The sequence below is a fragment of the Peromyscus californicus genome, unplaced genomic scaffold (assembly GCF_007827085.1).
Source record: "Peromyscus californicus insignis strain IS unplaced genomic scaffold, ASM782708v3 Scaffold_11__1_contigs__length_118956290, whole genome shotgun sequence".
Taxonomy (NCBI): Eukaryota; Metazoa; Chordata; class Mammalia; order Rodentia; family Cricetidae; genus Peromyscus; species Peromyscus californicus.
The window spans coordinates 77,909,518-77,934,762 of NW_026294402.1; the positions used below are offsets into that span (position 1 = coordinate 77,909,518).

The 25,245-nt window shown below is 41.7% G+C and overlaps 1 long non-coding RNA gene across 5 annotated transcripts in view; it reads left to right on the plus strand.

Moving 5' to 3' along the window:
• LOC128096163 (uncharacterized) overlaps positions 1-25,245 on the plus strand; it is a 73,202-nt gene that overhangs the window by 9,756 nt on the left and 38,201 nt on the right. The window contains exons 2-4 of one of the 5 annotated variants that reach the window (XR_008213548.1): positions 439-12,423; positions 12,657-18,808; positions 19,592-19,632. This is a non-coding gene — a long non-coding RNA (uncharacterized LOC128096163). Of the gene's footprint in view, positions 1-438; positions 12,433-12,656; positions 18,809-19,591; positions 19,633-25,245 lie in introns of all 5 variants that reach the window. The other 4 variants (XR_008213549.1, XR_008213547.1, XR_008213550.1 and 1 more) reach the window with 4 other exon arrangements.

Here is a 25,245-nt window from a genome sequence, read left to right on the forward strand (position 1 = left end):
TTTACTGACTAAATGACAGTCAGTCACAGAACTGGTAAATGAGTGCTACTACATTCATCTATGTTATTCATGTTTTGTACATGCATGCTAAGAACTGAACTCTGTATGCATGCTTATGCTTTGCCTCCTTTCCCCCCTCCCCACCCCCCAGCTGTGTCTCTGCATACAAGTTCACAACAGGACCCATGGTACTTTTTGTGTGGGAAAACAAGCGTGACATCTGAACGTTCTCAGGTGTACACCACATGCCAGTTGGGTCAGAACAGGAATCTCTTTTGCTCTTACAGCTCCTTGCATCTTTCCCTGGGAATGGCGGGGCTGTTTCAGAGAAAACTCAAGGAGCTCTCAGGAAAGGCAAGAAGACTTTCCAAACACGTCCCTACTCACGATTTGGCAGCTTCTTAAACCCTCTCTGAATCTGTTCTTATTTCCTTGCAGTTGAAGAATTTCTCAAGTTTTCACTTACGGACGGTGGCCACTCCCACATCCTCTGCACATACATGAGACATCTTTGAATGAAAACGAAGGCACTCCCAACATTCCATTCGATGAGAGGGAGAGCTCTCGGCCGAGTGAAAAACGTATATTTCCTGCTTGCCATGAGTTACATGCAGACAGCTGCAGGCAGGTACAGATCACAATGTAACCACTGCATGTGGGAAGAAAAGCTCCGCCCCCGCCCCCCCCCTCCACACCCAGGACCACATACCCACTTCTAATTCTTTTATTTGGTTTGGCATCTATGAAGAGAAGTTAAACTTGATCCATACAGGGAAATATTATACATATAAGACAGGAAAGCATTCAGTTGTGAATAATGAGCAGGCTGTTAATTTTGCTGGAAATAAAAGAAGGCTAATTTGCCAGTGAATCTGTACTGGTTTTGCTCTGTCCCAAAGCGTTTATATAGCATTATCCTCAGGTGCTTCTTTGTTTATTTGTCAGGTTGAGCATTTTTGGAATAGCTTGTGGACTTAATAAAAAAACTGATTTTTCTCCCCAACCCCTTCCTTTTTTTTTTTTTTAACCACTTCAAGGAAGGTGTGACTTCATTTACTGAATAATGAGCATGGAATACCCCACTTAATTACTTTCCCAGATTCTCATTGTATCCATGAATCGAGGTTTTTTTCATAAGTATAATTAAAACATTTCCGAGTAGGCAGCAAAGGGAAAAACGGGATTGAGGACTGGGTAAGCCTTCCTGAAACGATGGGAAGAAGGCCAATACTTTAGGCAAGTGCTCTCCCACTGGCCCCAGCCAACAGCACTGACACTTGAAACTAGCTGTCACTCAGGAACAACACAGGCCCTACCCACAGACTGCAGTTAGCATCTGTATCATAAAGGTCAGGAAAAGCCTTCAAGACGATAAAGATGGAAAGCTTGAAAACCAGAGATGAAGCATAAATACCAAGCAAGTGACTGACCATCCTAACAAAGTCCTCTATGCCATGAAGCTTTAGTAGTTAAGGGAATGTGACATATGGTCTACAGTTTAAAAACACTTCATCAGGCAGTATTGTATCAATATGACTTCGTTTCGTTCTAAACTAGGCCCCAGGGCAGGTGATTTTTCTAATTATAAATTCATGCTCCGACACTAGCTATCGACAACATTTAACCAACTTTTAGCAAATTCCAGAGTCAGCTGTAGGTGTCTAGCTGTCCTCTGTCTTTGAACTAGAGGTTTGGATGGTGTAAGGAATGTCAAGGAGGGTTTATTTGTGCAGCCCCAGCAATCAGAGACATGTCAATTGGTAATAATAAATGCTTTAGAGGCCTTTTCATCTTTTCACGAACGAGATACAAAGTCTGGTGAGGCCCTGTAGTCTTGATTTCCCGGTAGCTGCCTGTCTAGGATAATGTGAGGAATAAGGTGCTGCACGAGGGACCAGACTAGGTCCTAGATGAGAGAATGATGCCTGGTGCTTAAATGTGTAGTCTGTAGCTAGCATGAAGCCTGTTTGGTTACCAGCAGCTAGCCATGCTAGCAACATTGGGACCACGTTTTACTAACTGTTAGCTCTCAGAATGTATGGTTGGCCCCGTGGTGGTCTTCTAATCCTTTATTCACATTTCTCGGGAAGGTTCTGACTTCTGGATCTTGAGGCCCTTTTCTGTCTTCAAACTGGTATGACCTTTTCTGCAAAGCAGACCCAAGAGAAACTCTTAAGACAAAGAATGGACTTTATCCTCCTGCTGAATGACGAGAGCTTATCTGGAGTAGAGCGTAGAAATTTTCACTGCTCATAATTGTCATTAATTAATATGTATAACCACGCATACAAATGCTTTCAAAGTAGTGTCTCATAAATGCGAACCTGTACACTAGCAGATTTTTCTTTCTTAAAACAATTATGTACTAGATTTAAGGAGCTAAAGAGGATAGCAATTAACAAAAAAACAAGGTCAGGTCCTGTGTTAATGCCAAGGTAGAGCTGTCAGTGAGGCCAATGAGCTCAGATATAGTGCCATAAAAATTACTAACATGCAATGACATTTTACAGGGAAGGTAACACTAAGATCTTACATAATTCCTGTGCTTATTTTAATAACCATACAATGAATATTTTTTAAGAAGCTACACTCAAAGGTGGTTGAAGGAATTGTACTCCAGTGGGTAGATAGATGGCTTAATTTTTTTTCTTATCTTTACAAATGCTCAAAGATATTCTAAAGGCCAATGCTTTGCTGCATGAAACAACCATGCTGCAGAAAATTACTACTTGCAATCCAAGCAGTAGGTGCAATTGGTGATCATGCCGTGAAGAAAAATGCATAAACGTTGCTGTTTTTTTTTTTCCTTCACCCTGGGAGAGTAAACCCACATATTTCAGAAGGAAAGAAAAATCAAGAAAAGGATATCCTCACTGCTTAACAAAATAGCTGTGATTCCTAGGGCACATCCCTGTTCAATCTCCTTGGATAGTATACGTCGCAGGATAAATAGGATGCCAGAGCTGAGGCAGAGTTGTGGGGATAGAGAAAATGAGATTAACGAAATGTTCTCCGTGGACGCTCCTGTCTGGATGCCATGTGTTCCACTAGGAAAGGATGAACCAATGTAACGACCAAGAGCCCTCCAGTTCAGCAATTACAGGACAAAAGGCATCTAGAGAATTCATGCTTGGAGCCAAACCAGAACGCACTTTGCCATGTGTCATTCACTAGGGCACTAAATTCATAGGCAGTGATATTTAAAAAGAGACTTTGAACTGTGGAAAACAGGTATTAGACATGCTATACAAATAGATCCTCTGGTATTTGAATATTATTTATAGACCATGATTTTTGTACACACTAAGTATGTCAGAGCCTGAAGAGTTGGCTCAGTTATTCCTGCTGCTCTTGCAGAGGACCCAGGTTTGGTTCCCAGGACCCATAAGGTGGCTCACTTGTAACTCCAGTCCCGGGGGATCCAGCACCTTCTTCTGACTTCCAAGGGCACAAGACATGCGGTACACGTGTGTGTGTGTGTGTGTGTGTGTGTGTGTGTGTGTGTGTGTGTGTGTGTGTGTATACACATACAGGCAACACACTCTTGATATTTAAAATGAAAATAAAAAGCTAAATGTGTCATGTGATGCATTTTGGAAACTGCACCTGAGGCAGAGGAGCAGAGAGACCATGGCCTTTGCTCCAGCTGCATCACAACAGCTACAGTCGGTCGACAACTCTCTCCAGGTCACAGGAGACACTCGCCTGGATAAACAATTGTTCAGAGACCAGAAATGAATAGAACAATGTCATTTAAGGTGGGAAAGATGGATCCCAGTCAGCCCACTAACTTACTGTGTGGAAGGAAATGAAGACAGTTAGCACTGTGGACTGTGATAGAAAGTTGACATAGTAATTTTTTGTTTGCTGTAACTATTAGTGAAAGACAACCTTCTACATATATGTATTCATATTTTCACTCAAATTTTCTGGTAATTAGCTTTTAGAATATTTATAGAAATCTTCCGTCACAGGTTGGGAAACAAGATCTGGTTCTTAGCCATGGGTGGCTTGAGAGGCATTGGTGTAGACCACGGCTGAATCGTAATTATTTTTGAAAATCCTATTTTCAGAGTCCAAGATCATCTGTTAACCCTTTTCTTTTTTCCCCCTCAAACAAAGAGTAGGCGGCATCTGAGAGTTTGAGATCCGTAATGAAATACCAAGCTGAGCCCTCCCGGACAAGGAAGGAACTCATAAAAAGGAAGTTTTGTGAGTTGTTGATTGATTAATCCTAAATTCCAGAGTCAAAAATCTTCATCTCCTCATGTCTCCTCTTGGGGGCTTGCTTTTACTTAGCTCTCTTTAATCCTGTAATCCATCCTGTCTTCTGATTCTTACTCTACAAAATCATAGTGGTGTCAGGTTCCAGGAAGAACATGTGGGTTTCATTTTGTCAAAAACAACATTCAGCTTTCTGCTGCTTGGAATCGTTGAAATGCAGACTCAAGGCAGAGGGCAGAAACTTGCTCTCACAGGGAGTGTTTTGTTTTGTTTCAGGACAGGGCCTCACTATGTAACTCAAGTTAGAATCTAATTCATGGTCCTCCTGCCTCAGCCTCCAAAGTACTGAAATTACAGATATGAGGCACCACGTCTGACTTTTAATGAGCTTTGGAGAACATTTTTCATACCTGTCAAAAATCATTCTTCCAGTTAAAGTTATGTAAAAGCTAAAGTTAGCTGGCATTTCTGAACTGAGTCCAACAGAAAACTATGTGGAGGGCCTGGGGGATGCTTAGTGGATAAAAGCACTTCCTGTGCAAGAATGATGACCTGAGTTTGAACCCCAGGACCATCTTCACACACACACACACACACACACACACACACACACACACACACACACACACACAGAGAGAGAGAACAAACAGAGACAGAGACAGAGAGACAGACACACAGAGAGAGAGAGAGAGAGAGAGAGAGAGAGAGAGAGAGAGAGGAATAATAAATAAAATATTTTTTAAGAACAGTGTGAAGACCCTAGGGTAAAGTGTTTGTTTGGATTTTTTTTTAATTTGGTTTTTTATTTCACTGAATTCTTAAATGTGCTTAGATTTGTTTTATTAAATTCTTAACTACGAGCTGAAACAAGCTGAAAGCGAGGGCACCCACCTGTCTTTTAAGTGATGCTATAACAAAGTCAGGGGTGTGGCTTCAGCCGAGTCAAGCTCTGGTGAAGGGGGACAGAGAGTGAGTCTTTAAAAGGACCCTTTAATTAGAGCACAGAATAGTAAATGTTAATGGCATCATTAGTCAATAATTTAGAGAAACATTGCATTTTCCTGTATGACTGTTGATAAAATGGGAGCAGAGACTCTGCGGAGAAAACGCCTCATGCAAAAACCTCCTGAAAATTGATAGATTTTACTTTAATAAACAGTTCCTCTAAACTATCCCCAATTATAATTTGGAACAGTATAAATTAAAAAAGAATGTATGGCAACTATTCATTACATTTCTCGCTGCTTTGACCAGATGCTGACAAGAAGCAGCTAACGGGAGGGCGGGTTTCTTCTGCCAGGGAAGCCGGGGGGTAGTGGGCTGCTCTGTAGCCGCAAGAGCGCAGAGCAGCTTGGGAGAGGTCAGACCAGCGCAGGCTGTGGCCCAGGACCTCCTCCCCCGGAGGTCTCCACATTCTGAAGATCCCAGCATCTCTCTAAACAGCACCACCAGCTGAAGACTGAATGTTCAAGTATATGAGCCTGTGAGGGACATTTCACAAAACAGTAAGCTGATGTTGAAAGAGATAAGGTGGAGCCAGCAAGGTGTTTGCTGCCAAGTCTGATGACCTGAGCTTGAACCTGGGGACCTACACCATGGAAGGAGAGAACTGACTCCCACAAGTTGTCCTTTGATCTGTGTGTGTGTGCTGTGACACACTTTGTGCCCCCAAATGAATAAATAATAAATAAATACAATTAAAAAAACAAAGGGGTAGGCACTTTACCGACTATATTCAGAAATACAAATGCTGCCGAGGACCAAGTATTGTAGTAGGACTTTCTTGTAGGACTTTCTTTGGATCACCAGCCCCCAAATAATGACATGGAGACTTATTATTAATTATGAAAGCTTGGCCTTTAGCTTAGGCTTGTTCCCAACTAGCTCTTATAACTTAAATCAACCTGTTTCTATTAATCTACCTTCTGTCGTGTGGCTCTTTACCTCTCCTCCATTCTGTATGTTCAACTCGCTGTATGTCTAGCTGGTGTGTCCTGCCTCACCAGATTCTAATCCTGAGTTTCTCTCTGCCCCGAAGTCCCACCTATTCTCTCCTGCCTAGCTATTGGCCATTCAGCTCTTTTTTAAATCAATCAGGTGCCTTAGGCAGATGAAGCAAAACATAGACACATCTTCATACCATGTAAACAAATATCCCACAACAAAGTGTAACTCACTGTATAAAGATGGTTTAAAGTCTATAGGAAAAACAGTGCTGTAAATCAAGTTAAAGAAAACAGGAGAAAGTGCTTATAAATGACAGGTGGAGGGAAAGAATGAGAGAAAGGAGGGAGGAAAAAGGTGAGCAGGCAGGCGAGAAGGAAAGAGGAATGAGGGAGAAAAAAATCCAAGGTCAGGTGTGCTGAGGCAGGAAGACTGCCACAGTATTGAGGCAAGCTTAAGCTACACAGTAAATGCTACTATACACGTAGCCAGGGCTACGTAGCAAGACCCTATCTCCAAAAGCAAAAGTAAAGCAAAATCACAAGATTAAATAAAAAGCAAGACAGGAAAGAAAAATAGGGAGCAGAGGAGATTTTAGTTTGACATTGCAGGGAAGGGGTGCTTTCTTCTAATACAGTCAGCTTTATTGAGATGTGACTTGTACTTAATAAAGTATGTACATTTTAAGTATACAGTTCCAGATTTTAACACCTATTGCAATGAACATTTTCATTGTATGCATTAGTGGGTTCACTGTGATATTTCCCTACATGAATGCACTATGCATTGTTTGTATCAACCCACCTTGCTACTAATCCTGTATGTCTCCTCTGCAACTCTTCCAGCCCTTCTTTTACTTTAAGGACAACTTTAAAAAATAGTTTCTGTACAAAACATAGATTGTGTGGCACTTGCCTTTTTGTGTCTTCTTTATTTTTTGTTTTACTTTTTAAAATATATGTTTATTTTTATGCATATGAGTGTATTGCCAGGATTTATGTGTGTGCACTACAGGTGTGCCTGGTAGCCACGGAGGCCAGAAGAGGGCATCAGATCTCTGGAACTGGAGTTAACAGATGGTTGTGAGCTACCATGTAGGTGCTAGGAACCAAACCCAGTTCCTCTGCTGTGGGATAACTCAGCCCTAACAGGCTGCCTGAGGGCCTTGACAAGGGGTCCGAGTGGTGGTGTGAGATGACCTGGACCAATGAGGGAGAGCCACATCACATCAACAGATGCCTACACAACAGACCCCTCCCTGGCAGGATGGAGGGTATATAAGGCTTGCTCCTTCCGGAATAAATTGAGCTTGTTGTTTGCTACCTGACTCCCAGAGTCCATGTCATTGATGACACACCTTCTCACCTACCTCCTCCCCTGTAGCCTGATGCCATGCCTTCTCACCCCCTCTCCCAAGGGAGCCATTAGGACCCAGTGACACACTGCAAGAACAGTGAGTGCTCTTAACTGTTGAGCTATCTCTCTAGGCCCTATGTCTCATTTATTCAGTTCTATTCATTTTGCAGCAAATGACAGAACTTTAGTGTTTGTGTGTGTGTGTGTGTGTGTGTGTGTGTGTGTGTGTGTGTGTCTGTGTGTGTCCACATTTGTATTCTTGTGTTTGTGCAGGTGCATATGAATGTGTATGCTTGCACATTGTCAAAAGTCAATGGTGGGTGTGTCTTCCTCAGTTGCTCTCCACCGTATTCTTTGAGACACTGAACTTGGAGTTTACTGTTCAGCTAGCTAGGTTATCCATTAGGCCTCAGGGATGCATCCTCCTGTCTTTGCCTCCCCAGCTCTGTGGAGGAGAGATGCCCCCTTCTTCTGGCTGTGAAACCAGATGTTTTGTTTCCTTCTGACATCTAGTGTTCTCCCTTCATCCATGACCTCATTTTACACTGCAGGTTCTTCTTGGTGGAGGAGTAAGTAAATACTAGGTACCTCTATTTGGTAATCCTTCTCTAACAATTTTATTAAATTAAAAAGCATACCTTTTTATGAATTTATATGTAAAAAAGCTGAATGAAATGGTCAAAAAGAATCAGTAGTGTTTATCTCTTATGACAGTTTTGAGTGTAGAATTCTACAGTTTGCCACAATGTAGAACCTGGGGAGGGAGGCTCAATGAGGGATTGTCTAGATTACGTTGACCTGTTGCCATGCCTGTGAAAGATTTTCCTAGCTGAGTTTATTGAAGTGGGAAGACCTGCTGTCTTAGTGTTTTTATTACTGTGAAGAGACACCATGACCACTGTAACTCTTAAAAAGTAAACAATTCATTGGAGTGGCTTGTTTACTGTTTCAGAGTTTCAGTCCATTGTCATCATGACAGGATCATGGCAACGTGCGCCCCATAGGGACACACTTCCTCCAACAAGGCCACACCTCCTAATAGTGCCACTCCTTTGGGGGGCCATTTTCTTTCAAACCACCACACCCATCTGCTGCAGGTAGCACCATTCCCTAGGGAGGGGTTTGACTGCATCATAGTGGAGAAAGGGAGCGGTGGGTGTGACTAGCTGCTTTAAATTCTCGCCACTTGGACTTCCCTGCTGTGTTAGACTGTAACCTGAAATGGCGAGTGAAAACAATTGCCCCTAACTTACTTTGGGTGGCAGGTGGGTGGCATTTTATCACAGCAACAGAAACAAAACTAAGGCATCTCTGCTCTGGTTGTGTTGGTGGTACTGGTGCTGGTGGTATGGTAATGGGTGTGTTGTTTCCCTTTTCATCTCTCACTTGTGGTTTTTTTCCCCCTTGTTTGAATTATTTTCACTTTTCTAAAACAAAAAAAAAATTAAAAATATTATTGTATGTACAATATTACTAACATTATAAATGGCAGCTAACCTTATATACCACATACAGGAGTAGAAATTGAAAAGTATCTCACAGTGTGATAGTTAAAGAAAATTTTGAGAGATTTTTTGCCTATTCAACTTGGAAACTGCATTACCTTTTTTTAAAAAAAAATATAGTTTATTCATTGATTCTTTGGGAATTTCACATCATGCACCCCGATTCCACTCAACTCCTTGTCCCCCCACATCCTCCCCCTGCCGCTGCAGCACCCCCCATAGAAAATTTTAAAAAATCGAAACAAAACAAACCAACAAAAACAAGAACAAAACAGAACAAGCAGAAAAACCTCTTTGCTTTTTCCTTCCCGCCTCTCCAACACTTCATTTGTCCTGGTGGCATTGGGAGCTGTGGTGTGTCACACAGTGTACCCTTTTGTCACATCCTCATCACTAGCAAATGTTCATTGCCATGAGTCACTGGTCTGGTTCAAGACCTCCAGTTTCTGGTACATCATCATCATCTGGGATCTCCCTCGGCCACCCCAGCCACTCAGAGTCATGGAGATCCTGCAGGTACTGTTCCACAGGACCAGTCTTTTCATGAGCTCCAGCAGGTCATAGATGGGGTAGATGTTAGGGTGGGCCAACCCAAGGCCCAGCTGTGGGCCTGGGTGGTAGCTGAGCTGGTCAGTCCAGGCCACTAGGGCCACCTACCTCAGGTAAGGGGGCAAAGCCAGTTCCCCTACACTCATGCCATCAAGGTCAGTTCACCCTCACCTGGGGTGAGGAGTGGGGCCATCTCTCTGGAGTGCAGGTTCCAGCTCTCCCTTGAGGATCAGGGCCAGCTCTCCAGCTTTCCCTGGGCCAGTAGAGGGCAAGGCCGGCTTAACATGGCCTTCTGATTTCATCACGCACGGTTCCCATGGCCCCTTGAGGTGACACAGGCCACAGACATCAATACAGACCCCAGCCGCTGCTGGACCACGGACCCAGACATGTCCCTCGGCAGCAGCTTGGGCCCAACTGTATTGCTTTTTTGGCGACCACTGAAAATGGATGTTTATTCACTAAGGCGTGAATGCATTTTCGCTGGTGTACAGTACTATCAGATTGCAATTAGAGCTGACTTCAATATTCCCAGTACAATCAGTTTTGAAGAAGGCCAGGTAGCAGAAGCTTCCCCTCCTCTTCTTGAGTATACAATCAGACTTTCTATCCCACCCTCCCTGCAATTAGACCCAAGGTCTGAGTCTAGTGATGCTGTTTCTAATTCAAGGCTTTCAACAAGCAGGAATACCCTCTTCACAGCCCCATTTTCGTCCACTGGTACATGAAAGACCAAATGTCTAGTGACTGGCAACAGATGATAAACACAGAAGACAAAGTGAACCCTGGTCCCTGACTCACTGTGTAAATCATTATCTACCGCCCAATAGGAATACCTGTGTTGGTTTGTTAAGTGTACAAGACATAAACTATTTTGGATAAGTTATTATACACTTTTAGATCTGTTTATCTGCAGTGTCATTCAGTTGGATTGTAACACCCTGAGTAACCAACCCATGAACTGACTTGGTCACGTACTTAAGTTACTTTTCTTTGCAAGTTAAGCGTGGCTGTGGAATGTGCTTTCTTCCCGTAGCATGGCCTGATAGTGGGTTCAGATGAGGTACTGCATCAAAAAGGAGCCGTGCCAGGTAAGCCGTTTGCTGTTTCTCTGTCTCTCTGTCTGTCTACTGGACATAAAAGGCAGAGCCTTGTGAATGCCAGATACACTCTCCTCATTAGGTCTTAGCTCCCCAGTGCAGCTTGTGATGGTGAACTTGCAGACATCTCAGTTTTCTTGTTGATACTAAAATTCTTCTTCCAGCTGAGGATTTTACAGCGTCACCCAGAATCTGTTTGCCCTCTATTGTTTTAACTTGAATTCCCCTATTTTCCACTGTGACCTGATGGAAGACAGCGCGTTCAAATGAGTTCTTTGAAGAGACCAACCATGTTTCTCGGCTTCTCATTTTTATGTTTTGACCTTCTTAGCCTCTAAAGCATGTAATCCAAAACTTCATTACGATATAGTCTTTCACACTGGTGCAACTCTTTTAAAAATTAATTCATTTACCCCCCCCCATGTATGTGCATGTGCATGTGCGTGCGTGTGCACAACTGCATGAGTCAGTCCTCTCCTCCTTCCAGGTGGGTACCAGGGACTGAACGTGAATCCTCAGGCTTGGCGGCAAACCACTGAGCCCCTTCTCCAGCCCCTCAACATCGCCACATTGTCCTATCCTCTTTTCTCAGAGCAGCAACCTCAAGTTCACAGGGGCTGTGGAGACGATGTCCATGCTTACTTACTCTTCTCCGAGGACTATCATGGGGTATGTGTGTGTGCGGGCAGGGACTGCTGAAGAGGTTGCTGTCCTTGGCCATTGTCCTTCAGATATCTGAGTATGGCACAGTTGTTTTTCACTAAGCAGTGTAAATTCCTGACGGGTGGCTGAAGGAGGAATTAAGTCTGCTCATAAATGCTAATACATTTCATTCAGTATCTCAAACCAGAGAGATAAGTGTGATATCCAAGCCGAAGGTATTAAACCTGTTTGAATTTCATAAGCATCTCAGAGCATCAGCCTCTCTGGGGGGTGCTGGTGCAGGCCACGGAGGAAGTCCTGTGGGAGTTCCACACAGCTTATGTGTCCCATAATAATGAAACCATCAAGATGATGCCAAAGAAGAGCCTTTGGTAACATAAAATATTTGTATGACAAATATTTCAATGAAAAAGGAAGTTATATACACAGTGTGATCCTGTATTTGTAAATAAAAACATGCTTTGATGTGTTCAGTAAATAAACATTAAGACCCTTCTATGTAGGTAGCAGACATTACAGACACTGGTGTGTGTGTTCATGTTAAAGCAGATTCTAATGTTATTTTACATTTTCCAGTTTACAATGAATATGTATTAATGTATAAACAAAACATCACTATTAGATTAAGGGTTTTTTTAATTACAAGAAAAGGCTAATGTCATAATAATGAGGTTTAATAAAGTATGCTGAAGAAGCATAGGTTATTCTGGCCCTGTGTTCTGCCGTGACTCACCAAACATGCCCTGTACTGTTTATTTCTTGTTCTTCTATTTCACTATTAAAATGAACAGATGCATTTCCCATCACATGGAGCCCGTGGAAACATGCCAACCATTTTCTTAGCAACCGAACTCCTGTCTTGTGCACTGTGCATGTTAACTAAAACAGCCTGTTGACGGCTTAAAATAAACCTGCCTTTTTCCATTTAGCATTTTATCAAATGAATGGAATTTTGTTTGCTGATGAATTTAGTTCAGCTTCAAGGGGATTTTTCTCTTCTTCATGGGGAGGCTGGAGAATCAGAATTGTCATGCCAAGGAATGAAAAGCAAGCTTAGGGAGAAAAGACAGGCTGACATTGATGTGGGTAACGTAAGAGCATCTTCTCAACTTCACCCCTCCCCTTCCCTTGTTTTTTATCCCCCCCTGGGTAGAATGTTGATTTAACTTTAAATTCTCCTTTAGCCTTACCGTCGTGTTTGGGTTGCCTGATGAAATGCACTGATTTAAATGAGTGCTCTGACCATTGCTATTGTTATTATGTGAAGGCTCTTGTCTTATTTTTCTTGTTTCTAACACATCAATATGCTCTACAGTTAAGTTATGCTCATATCCCCGAGCAGTGGACTCGTTCTTATGGTTCAGGAAAAAAGAGACTGGACAATAGGTAATTTGAGAAGGGAGGAAGGAGGAGTTATCAGCAGGGTGGAGGGCTGGTATTTTCAGATAGAACTGACTCTGCAACTTGGAATAAATTGACGTTTTGCTTGAATATAAAAATAAGTCTTAGTCTACATGTATATGTAGACATCTTGTGTGCAAAGACTATGGGAATATTTCCTAAATAAGAAAACTCTAAAGTGCCTTTGAAGACTGAATAACAGAACCACGTCTGTACTTGAGTTAGCAGAGACCTAACAAAGCAATGGAAAAAAGCTTCACGGAACGCGTGATGTCCAAGCAGGTTCCCTCTCGTCTCCCGCTGTCTGCTCGTGTGGAAGCGAACAGTTAAAAACCTGCACCAGTGGCAAGCTGCCGCACTGTGGAGATTTCCACTTTCTTTTCCCTGGAGCAAATTCCTAACCGTTACCATCATCAAGCAATGAAAATTGCTGACGTAGCTGTCTAGTTTTACATTTTCCCCCTGGAATTAAAGACACAACAAATGAGAAACACATTCCTGTTAAATCCACTTCTTTCTGACTCCTGCTTTACTTGTGTTTTAGGAAATAGATAATTTTCTTGTGTTATATTTAACATTAGGTAAAACTTGTATAATATTGACAGGCATTTTACATTAAATATTGTAAAAGGGCAAGCTGCTCCCACGTTTTGACATTCTTTTGTTGAGAGTCAGAATCCTTTGCTTGCGCTGGTTCCCACACTGGTTAGCAGCTTTGGAAAATGTCATCACCTCTGTAGGCTTTGTGTTTGAAATAGTTAATATATTTTCAAGACTGTCCAATTTAATTTTCTTTTTGAGACAAGGCCCTACCTTGTCCAGGTTGGCCTTAGACTCACTATGTATTTGAGGCTGGCCTTGAACTCCTGACCCTCCTATCTCCACATCCTCCATCATGCCTAGCTTAATTTTTAACTTAAACTTTACCTCAAATATCCAACTTTGTATATTTGCAGCTAACCTGATGAGGGCATTTCTTCCTCTGTGGAAGGAAACGTACCCCCTCTGCTGCTAGCTGCATAAAGGACACCCAAGCCCACAGTAGGACCTCTCTGTGTGACTCACTGTTCTTCAGAAGGTGCCTGGGGAGGTTTGTGAATTATGCCCAGGTGGGCTGAAGGTAGATGCTGCTTAAATCCTGCTTAAAACTCTACCGTCCAGCATCTGAGCAACCTCCGCACCCTGGGACAAAACTCAGCACTTCTGACCGCTGATTCATAGTCATTGAACCCTTCGCTCATTTAATAATAGTCGACATGGGCACATAAACCGTACCTGCAGAAGGGACCTTGATCTTAAACTTAACCGTTTCATCATGTTATATTTCTCAATAGAAGCCTTCAAATACTGACATGTAGGGTGGTTATTTTGTGTCGATGTGTTTGTTATGGATGGCCTCATCCCTACTCAATGGCCCTAGACTTCATTCCAAGAGCCCTTGTGCTTGTTAGAAACTATTGTTCTTTGGATAAAATTATCTTCTTATTTTAAAACTCAGCGAGCGTAATACCAATAATCGTTTACTGGGGGCATGCCCCTCAGTGATTTTGTCTTAAGGTCTAGAGGGAATTGATTTTTAATGTGAGCATTCAGATGTAGAATCGGTTCTTCCTGATGCCCTGCACTGGAGTGGAGAAGGACATACCGCAACAGCATTCAGAAAGATTAAATGTCTTAATTAATTAGCGAGTGAGGAGTAAGCCTCTCCGAGGTAGGTCCAGAGTAGCACGTGTTGGTGGAACTGTTCTAACCTCTCAACCTGAAAAGACCCATTGGGAAGGCCAAGTCCATAGAAGGTAGAGGAAGTGCCCAAGTTTTCTTCATAGAGTATCAGCCTTCAGCCTCCCCAGATAATTATGACTTCACTACCTGGAATCATTATTTTCCATGTTCCATGTTCTTGCAATTTCAAGAAATCCCAGAAACAATATTTTTATAGTGAGACAAGTCCTTTGAAAACTCTGAACTTAATTGCCTTAAGTACATAATAAGATTGAAATATAGATTCAGCTTCAATTTAATGGTCCAGGATAAATAAAATTTGGTTGAAGAATTTAGAAGTCTGATTTCTAATATGCAATTGAGAACATAAAATATAAAGACTTGTTAATATGACACTGGAAGTTGTTAGGATAATTTAAGAATGGATCTTTCTGAATGAATTGGACAGGCTCTTTGACTTACAATTTGGGGATGTGCTACTGTACTTGCACATAGGGAATATCTTGGGGAAAATGCTTTGCTGTAAGATTTTCCCCACATAACTGAAATAGCCCACTGAGAGTACCCACTGTGAACCTGACATGGAACAGGCAATACTTTCTTGGATCTACAATAGCATGACTACCTGAATAGTTGAGGTAAGGCAGTTGCATACTTGTATACATGGATAATAAGGTAGATATTGATACATACATACACACACACATACACACACACAGGCTTCTTATTTCCATATAGAGCAACATAAACAGAAATTCAGTTATTAGGAAAAGATATTTTCCTAAGGCAGAACCTGAGGTTTACCGTCTAATTCAGTAGCTACAGTAATATGTATTTAAATTTAAATATAAATTTTGCGGGAGGGGAGGATTCTTTGCTTTTTCGACAGGTTCTCATGTATCCCTGTGTAGCTGAGGATGACTTTGAACTCCTAATCCTCCATGCTTCACCTCTCTAGTGCTAGGTTTACAGGTGTTCATCACCACGACTCATTTATACAGTCCAGGCACACTAAGTAAGCATTCTACCAGCTAAGCACAGCTAAGACCCCGGTAAACTTAAAGCTTATCATCTGCTTGGTTTCTCTAGTTTTTTTTTTTTTAATCAGGTTTCAAATCTCTAATTGCCACATATAGAGAATGGCTATTGAAACAATAACATAGACTTAGAATTCTCCCATCATTACAAAAAGTTCTACCGAACAATGTTGATTCAGAAGTTAGGGAAATATTTTTAAATGCATTTAATTAGATCTTACTATTCTTGGTTTAGTTGTTATGTAACCCTGACTGGTGGGAATTCATTATGTAGACTAGGTTAGCCTCAAATTCACAGATATCCACTTACCTCTGCCTTCCAAGTGCTGGGATTCAAGGTGTACACCATGCCCAGCCCTGGAGCTTGTTACTCTTACCCTTACAATAAATTTTTCCCTAAACCAATTTCTGTTGTACATTACTAAAACCGGGCTATTTTATCATGCTATCCACATAGTGATTCAATTTCTAATTAGAAGTTGATGAAGTCCTTTCATGCACCACAGTATCATTTGCACCACATTTTCCAGCTGCATTAAGAAGCTGAATTATCTCATAGAAGATAACAAAAGACCCAGAATTACTCAACCGTCTAGAAAAGTAAATATATACGAAGGATGTATATGTGTGTGTGCACATGTGTGAGCATGTCCATGTATGTTTGTGTGTGTGTGCATGTTTATGTAGATTGCAAACTAAAGTTGAAGACCGTGTGCTTTTGTGATATACCATGAAATGCTGCCTGTACTCTGCTTATATACGTTATGTCATCACCAAGAGGCTAGTTAAATCCAGTGCCCATCACAAACTTCTGACCTTCACAAAGGAAGCATTAGAGCGAACCCTTTAAGGAGCTCAGTTGGTCAGTGCACACTGCTCATGTTTCCTTGGGCAAATAAAGTTGCTTGGCTAAACCTGCTGCCAAGGGAATGGGGAAATATGAACCCCTCACAAAGAGCAGCAAACACGGAAGACAGTAATAAAAACTGTCACACACAAAGGCCTTCCAGCAGATTGCTGTCTATATAGGGGTCTCCAAACGAACAGAACATGTAGGAACAGTAAAGATATAGAAGGAAGTATATTTAGGGAATTGTCCTGTGTGGTGAAAAGAGCCAGAACACAGTCTATCAGGTAGAGACCTGGCCAGGGGTTCCTATGTGATGGTAGGTGTTGGGTGAGTCCTGCTGTCTGAAGGTCTGAGACTCAAGAACTCTCAGGGAAGCTTAAGATGGGAATGAGAGAAAGTGCCATCCTTTTGACTTTTCTGCTCCGTTAAGACCTTCAGTGGATTAGATGTTGCTGCTTAGTAAGAAATGGTCTTCAGCCACTGACTCAAATGCTAGTCCTTTCCAGATGCACCACTGAGGGACACTCACAGACACAGCCTCACAGGCAATCTCACAGGTGTGCACACCCACACCCACAATCACATCCTCACAGGCACACACACACACACACACACACACACACACACACACACACACACACATGTTCAAGCTTCACAGAAGCTCCCTTGCAGGCACACTCTCATACACACAAGCACATACACTCAGTCCTCACAGAAACTTCCTCACAGACTCTCTCTCTCTCTCTCTCTCTCTCTCTCTCTCTCTCTCTCTCTCTCTCTCTCTCGCTCTCTCTCCTTACAGAAGCTCCCTCAGAGACACATTCTCATACACACACACACACACACACACACACACACACACACACACACACACACACATGCACACACACACACTCACAGGAGCACCTTGTAGAAATACCTCATGGGTACCCCCAAGTAGCTTTACTTTAACTTGGTCATGCTGTGACATAAAGTTAACCATCATGTACTCTCTCTTTTGTGTATCCTATTATAATGCAGCTGCTTCCTAGATAGTATTTTTATCTCCGACTAGAAAAGGAAGTCTCATTTTTAGAACAGCTGAGGTGTTTGGTTCTCCCACATTATCAGCAACACACTGCTGTGGTTTAGTGTCTGTCACAAGCCTCGGGTCAGCTGCACTGGTTGCCCTGTTGATGTATCTACATCTGTCAAATGAATACAGAATAGATGTGGTTCTGACTCCGCTTCTTCTAGTCACTCCACACCTCACCAACAGTGAGATGTCTGCTTTTTTAAAACTTGAGTTTTTTGGTAAGAGGTTTTGTTCCTGGCCATAGGGCTCAAAAGAGAATTGACGACCCTGGAAATCTTTAAGTAATAGTTATTCCCTGGGCATTTCAGAGAAAGATTTCCTGGTTACTTTATTCCACATAGATGAGTTGAGCTGACGTAATCTTTTAGAAGAGGCTGGTATTAGTTGACACGGTGCCCAGGAACCACACCTGTCACACGGGTCTTTTTATCCCAGTGTTAGAGTTACTAATACAGCACACAAAGGCGAAAATGCCTGCTTCAGGTCTCACAGTTCATACAAGCCAGAGCGAGAGTGGGAGCTTGTCTTCTCCATCCCAGATTTACACATGAATCAAGTAAGCCTCCTCCTTCTGATTTCAATAGTCTTAGGTGATATTACTATATTTGCCAGTCCATCTGCCAAAGACATTACATACATTCGCTCATGTATCCTTAAAATCACCCTGTGAAAGAAGTGTTATTTCTTACTACCCTAGGACTGAAGAGGTAAAGCATAGAGAAATAAATATGGCACATGTGTTATTTTGCTAAAGAGCGTTATAGCCAGAATTTGAAGCCTAGTCTGACTGAAGTGCCCCTGTTCACACTGCTTGTCCTCGGTCTTTTACTCTTGCATCAAAATTTCAGGTGCCTTGAAATGAAGAGAGAGACAGTAAACCCAGGAAAGGAAGCAGAATGACTTGTGAGCCAGTGTGTGGTGCCAGATAATTGTCTACATATTAAAATGAGAATTAGAAAAGAAAATCACTTAATCGTGAAATAAAAATGGACTCTTGTCCCAGTAGCTCTATTACTAATTTTGCTTTTCCGATCTAATTTTTGTCTTAAGCATGCTTATTTTGAATCTAATCCAGTTGAAGCAAGCTTGTAATTAAAGTGGCATTTACTACGATGGACATTTTTCATACTGATTAGATGGGAATGTCTAGAGCAGAGAAAGTCCCTCGGGATCCTGGTACATGGAGTGTCTTGATCACGTGGTAGAAACGGGCAGCTGAACTGCCCCTTGTGGGAAGACAGCATGAGTCACAGGCATTTTCAGATGAAAAGCCACAGCAAAGACCAGGGAGTGGAGTTCTCTAAGGGATGTTCGTGTCATTAGCTTTTAATCAGTTGATCGTGCAAAGAGACCGAGAAAGAAAACGATTGAGCGATCCCACGGTAAATTTTGGTGATTCTAACACAACTTCTGCTAATCCATGGGATGTTCTGACAAAGCTAGAGTGCAGACAGTTGACATCTGTTGTGACTTCTAAGCTGTCATAGTTCATCTCTTGTTTTTGTTTAAGAACTGCTGTAATCCAAGTGGTAGGGTATGAAACTTGTGTCCTAATGATGTCAACTCTAATGGAAGTTCATATAAAATTTCTTACCATCTCAATGAGTAACATTTACCAGGCTATGTAGCTGATGTCCAAATAACTACTACCATACTAGACATCCTGCCTCCAAAGAAGGAGTCCTCTCAATTCCTGTATTTCCAGCTTGGTGCCCAGGATTTGAGAAAATAATTCTGTGTCTTGCTAGTAATCTTAATAGAAAATGTAAATGTTCTTGACGTTGCTTGGCTAGGGAAGGAGCAGAAAAACGGATCACTTCTCTGTAAGATAAACAGCTCTGCAGACATCTAGCATGTCAGCATTGACGGTAGAATATGCTGCTGCTGAAGCCATTGGGGTCTTCTTTGTTCTAGATTTAAAGAGGATATTTTGTTGGCCATGAAGACCTAGAAAGTGCTATTTGAAAACTAGTTTCCGGGGATATTCAGGACACTCCGTGAACTCCACAAAAAATGTGAAGAATTAGACTTAAGAGAGAGAGGAAGAGTGAAAGAGAGAGAGAGAGAGGAGGGAGAATATTCACTCTCATTTATTACTTCAAATTAGAATATCATGTAGGGAATTAAAGGATCTTCTCTAATCCCCATTCTTCTTTTGATTCCAGTCTTGAAGCCTGGTTATAAAACTTGGGATTCTGTGCCTATGGTGAGTCTAAATATGGATTAAGCCATTAAGAATCTCCCTTCTGTAACATACTACTACTTTATATAAAGAATGACCCCAATCATAGATTCTTACAGGTATTTAGAAGACAATTTAAAACTACAGGGAAAGCAGTAATTTTGTCCCACCACAAACAAATCAATCTGTGATTTGTGAATTGAGACTTCCCCAGAGAGATTTAGGCAATTAAGAACTGGAAGCCCTTAATTAGGAGGAAAAAAAAAAAGACTCAGCTATGGTGGATGGAGAAGTGGATGAGTTCCAGAAGAGCACTCTGTGCATTTTAAGAGTTGGGTAGTTGAAGCAATGTAACTTCTAAAGCAGCGAGGAACAGCTTATTACCAAAAACTTTAATCATGCCCACATCTTCCTGGAGTGATTCCTCTTGCACACTGATCTCAGTGGTTGGTTTCTTCTGCTGCGGTTTTGATGCATTCACCGAGTAAACCACCCTGCTTTCCCCCAGTGGCACTAAAGAGTGCATATCTGATACAACACCTTCCAGATCGTGCATTGGGTTTGGCCAGAAGGATGGCTTGTACAATCCATCATAAGCAAAGAGAAATGACTTCTACGCATCTCTGCTGGACATTCTACATGAGTTTTCTCACTTTGACTGAGGGGTTCTGTGACACATCATCCTCTATAGAATGGCCTCTAAATCCCAAATCCTTCCTGTTTTTAATATGGAACTTGAACTTTTCCAAGACACTATCCAAATTTTAGCCTCCAGTTTAATTTTTTGAAATGTAATTGTGAGTCCCTTGATTGTACTGTAAATCTTCAGGTACTGAACACAGTACGAACATGAAGCCTTCAATCAAGACAGAGTCATTGTGAAGCACGTATAATTTGTGGTGTGGATTTTAGGAAGCATATACCTAAGAAAAGAAAAGAAAACAAAAAAGACAACACTAGGCATTTTAATGTGAAGACTTCAAATTAAGACTATATTTGGGGTACTCATAAAGTATTTAATTATAAATATAGATATTGCAGGCTAAAGACGACAAAATTCTGTGTGGTCTATTGGAAGATAAAGGTGAGCTGATGTGTGCAGCTCTTGTGTGGTATTAACAGCCTTCCTCAATGCGCTGGATGCTCTCTCTGTCAGCGCCCTGAAATGATCTAGAATTCCTGCTGGCTTTCCTAAGTTCATTTCTCTGATACTGTTATTTTATGTGTTACACTCAGGCATCTTGCCTACTTTCTTACCTACAGGGAATAATATTTTCCTAAGTATTAACATTAGTGACTTGAGCATAGTATTTCTTGAATATTTTTTTCCCCTTCTTTTTAAAGGCCATCCATTACCTTGATTCTGTTTCCTGCACTGGTGGTTTTTGTGCTGTTTGCAATAATTTTCAGAAGGCAAAAATCTCAAAGGCATACAGGGATGTTCCCCTGAAACAGAATTTTCAAAGACATTTGTTTCTTGGAGCTGTTGCTGGGGTTTTAAAAATGAGAATGTTCTACCCAGGAAAACATGAAATGTGTGAATAGGACATATTTTGCCACTGTGGGTTGTTTAAATTTTCCCCAAATATTTTTGCTTCCTTTTCATTCTTTTTCTTACATTTCCTAATAAGTTGTTTATATACCCAGATTTTCTATTTTTTTTCCTTATTGTTTCTCGCTGTCAGCTCACATAAATATATGATGTTCGGGATGTTTTCTGGTTGGACTCCTGAGAGATGGTGGCATCAAACAGGTTTATTTAGGCGTGTGCTAAGCAGGACTGCGGGAAGCTAGCAAAGGCTCTTAGCGGAAGCCAAGAGGAAATCTTTAAAAACGTGATGAGCGATGTCACACTCACAGAGGACACAAAGAAATTGAGTTTTTGCACCTCCACAGATATCCTCAGTAGGTAGCAGGATGCTGGGAAGCCAAGTGCTTAAGGAGGATCCATGCGGCAGCGCGGGGAGGGGTGTGTGTGTTGAGCTGAGGATGCCTGGGCTGCCCAAACGGCATCACCGACAGAGCAGGATCACCACCCCCACCCAGCCTCAAGCTGTTCCTGCAGCTTGGAAACTGCAAAGCTAGGGGAAGAGGTTTTTGGTCTTGTTTTCTTTTTTTGTTGTTGTTTTTAATAGACTAAGGGAGGTGGCCCTTTTAGTGCATGGCTATTGTAGTCATTAGATCCAAAGACAAATTCGGCTGCTATTAAAAAAAAAAAAAATGCTGCACGGTTAGTGCTTCCCCCTAATGGCTGTTCACATTGATTTGCTGCATAGATTGATTGCTTTTGGCATTTGCACCCTTCCTGAACAACGGGGGAAGAAAATCCAGTGTCCAGGCCAAATTCACAAATGATGAATGAATGTGGAAGACACATTTGGTGTCATGCTGAGTTGCGATGGATAACAGCACTTAAAAGTTGTAACAGCTGGATTTGAGTTCTTAAAATGAGGACTGTGTTATTAATGGGGGAATTGGGATGCTGGGAGTCTGCGAGGGAAATTAAACGTGTATCTGAAATGAATGGGCTTTATGCTCTGTCTCGGGATGGTGGCAGCCAGGTGGATGTGAGGTGAGGCTCTGGCCCTTATCGGATAACTTTTGCTCAACTGAACCTCAACTCTCCGTTGTATCCTGCTGCTGGGGCACGCTAACAGGAGCAGCACAAAATGGCTTTTGTATTTATTGTGGGGATTTTGTAAAGTGTATTGTCTAATAAATATCACACTCTCTTCTTCATGAAGATATCAAGGAGAAATTCCTCACAGACTTTAGGGACGGGAAAAGCTATGCTCTCCAGAGAACTGATGCTATTTCTCCTTTATAGACACTGAATCTTGTGACTGGCAGATTTTCTGCCTGCCTGGCCCCAGTGAAGCAAGAAGTTGGATTTAAAGTTAGAATAAGACCTTCAGGTTGCACTTGTGTTTAATACTTTTGTTGATGGCTTAATTTTGCCATCCTATCCTTACTTCAATTTTAGCTTTATGTCTTTAATATGTATATCCTTTAATATGTAATTTATTTGGCAATGGGTACTATAGAAACAGGAAGTATTTTCTTTGTCTTTTTTTTTTTTTTGGACAGAATCTCAGGATCTTATGTATTCCAAGCTAGCCTCAAAATCTATGAGTATCTGAGGATGACCTTGAACTCCTGATGCCTCTTGTATTTCTTTAAAGTAGTGAATTGTTATTTAAAAATTTAGTCACACGATATGGTGGTTATAAAGGAAACTTTCTTTGATTTTAAAGAGATGCACATGAAAGCATAGATGGAAATATAATGGCATGGGGCTATAATCTGCTTTAAATATCTCCTGAATGACAAGTCAAGTATCGTTGGAAAGACGTATGGAACTACAGAATTTCAGTGGGTTTCATTTTACTGTTTCACTAATTCATACATGCATTTGAATTTTAATTAGTGAGTGTCTCCCTTCTTGAATTCCGCTTTTGAGGTAGGAGGATGTTTCTTAACCTGACGATTCAGTTCCCATCAGGAAATACTTTATTTGCTAGTTGCTAGTGTGTTCTTCTGAAAGTGGTTTGGCTGTTGGGTCTTTCTCTCCTTGCCTTCTCAGTTGACATGTCTGGTCAGGAACTCTCGGACAGAATGAAAGCAGCAACTCTGTAACCGAAGGCTGGCGAGGCCCACAAGCTGCAGCCAGAGGCACTCGCCGGCACTCCAAAACACGGCGGTCCACCTCCACCGCCAGTCACTTCTGCACCTCCGTGGCTCTCCGTGAAGCTGGACGTGGGAATTCAGGACTGATCTCTTCAAACTTGCACACTTGTAGATGTGCATCATAGTTACAATCCTCATAGGCCACTGATGCTCCTGAGTTGGGTCACTCTCTCTGACTCCATGTGTTTCTAACGATTTGGCTCACTCCGTGTAAGACTTGCGATTTGAATTGAGGATTGGAATTTGAGTGCTTAAAAAAAAAAAAAGAACGAATCTTGGTAAAATTAGAGAGTTTGAAGAGTCTGTTGTGGGTACTAAGCTGTCTGCTATGAGAAACAGTTTCAGAGTATTGTCTGACAACTGGTGGAAACAGAGGTAATAAAATAACATCTGCGCTCTCCCCATCTCACACTGATAAAATGGCTGAATAAGTGCGCTTTGCTTATGGCCATGAAGAGCATAGCGGATTTCATGTTTCCAAGTGATGTCATGAAATGCTCAGGCTTGATTCTTCTGGTCCTGGTATTTTACTTCTGCACACCCGCTGGATTGAGAAGTGTCTGCAAGGATTGTTTTTCAGAACTGTCTTTAAAAAATTCTGGCCGGGCGGTGGTGGCGCACGCCTTTAATCCCAGCACTCGGGAGGCAGAGCCAGGCGGATCTCTGTGAGTTCGAGGCCAGCCTGGGCTACCAAGTGAGTCCCAGGAAAGGCGCAAAACTACACAGAGAAACCCTGTCTCGAAAAACCAAAAAAAAAAAAAAAAAAAAATTCTGACTATGAACCTTAACTGTGGTGTGAACCCTTAGGCTAATGAAAACGATCCTATTGTTTTCAGTGTTATCCAAGACCTTCTCCTTTCCATTTCCATAGTCCACATTCTGGGTGTAATGTTGAAGGACACTCGGAATGAACTGTTTTGACTGTGGCCCCGAAGGTAGTGTATCACAACTGGTGGTGTGGCTGTGAGTCACAGTGCATTGGCAGTACCAGCAGTTTACACACTGCAGCTTTATCGGGTGTCGTGGTGCTGACACAGGTTTTTTGTTGTTGTTGTTGTTGTTGTTTTGTTTTGTTTTCTTTTAAATAAAAATCACTTTGTTATAATAAATTCACCAGTAAAGCATCACATAGCTAATTTAACATAGCTATTCAAAGAAACATTTGCCCAGCATCAAACTACATCCCAGTCAATTTCTATGTGGTTAGAACAGCCATTCTGAGGCTGGGACGCTTCTCTTGGGATTTTATCCTTTCGCTATCAATTGCATTTTTCTACACTCACACCTCTCCATAAGTCATAAAAGAGTTGAAGCTAGAAAACCCTCTTTCTATTTCCTTTCATGACTCAAAAGTCCTTACCCGACCTGGTATCCTTCCTCACCTTGAGCTTTGGTCATTTGTTTGGAGTTTATTTATTTCTCTCAGTATAGTTTTGGCTATTTAGATCCTTTGTGGTTTCATAGGACTTAGAGGATTTTTTTCCTATTATGAGAGTAATTTTTGCCTACCTGTTTGTTTAAATGTACTATTATTTATGTGTGTATGTGCCATATGTGTGAAAACACACACGTGCTCTTAACCGCAGAGCCATCACGCCAGAGCCAGGCATATTTATTTTGATGGGAATTGCATTGAATCTCCATACTTCTTTGAGTGGTGTGGTCATTTTTACAACACATTTAAAAGTTTTATTATTTTTATTTTATGTGTGTGTGTGGGCCTGAGTACATGCATACACACTATGTATGTGCCCAAGGAGGCCAGAAAAGGGTGGTAAGTCCTTTGAAACTGGTGGTTGTGAGCTGGCTGATGTGGGTACTGGGAACCCAGTCTGGGTCTTCTGCAGGAGCAGTAAGTACACAGCAGTGCTGGACTATCTTTCCAGCAGTATTCCACAATTTTGATTCTTCTGATCCACAAATATCTAACATCCTTCCATTTTTATGTCC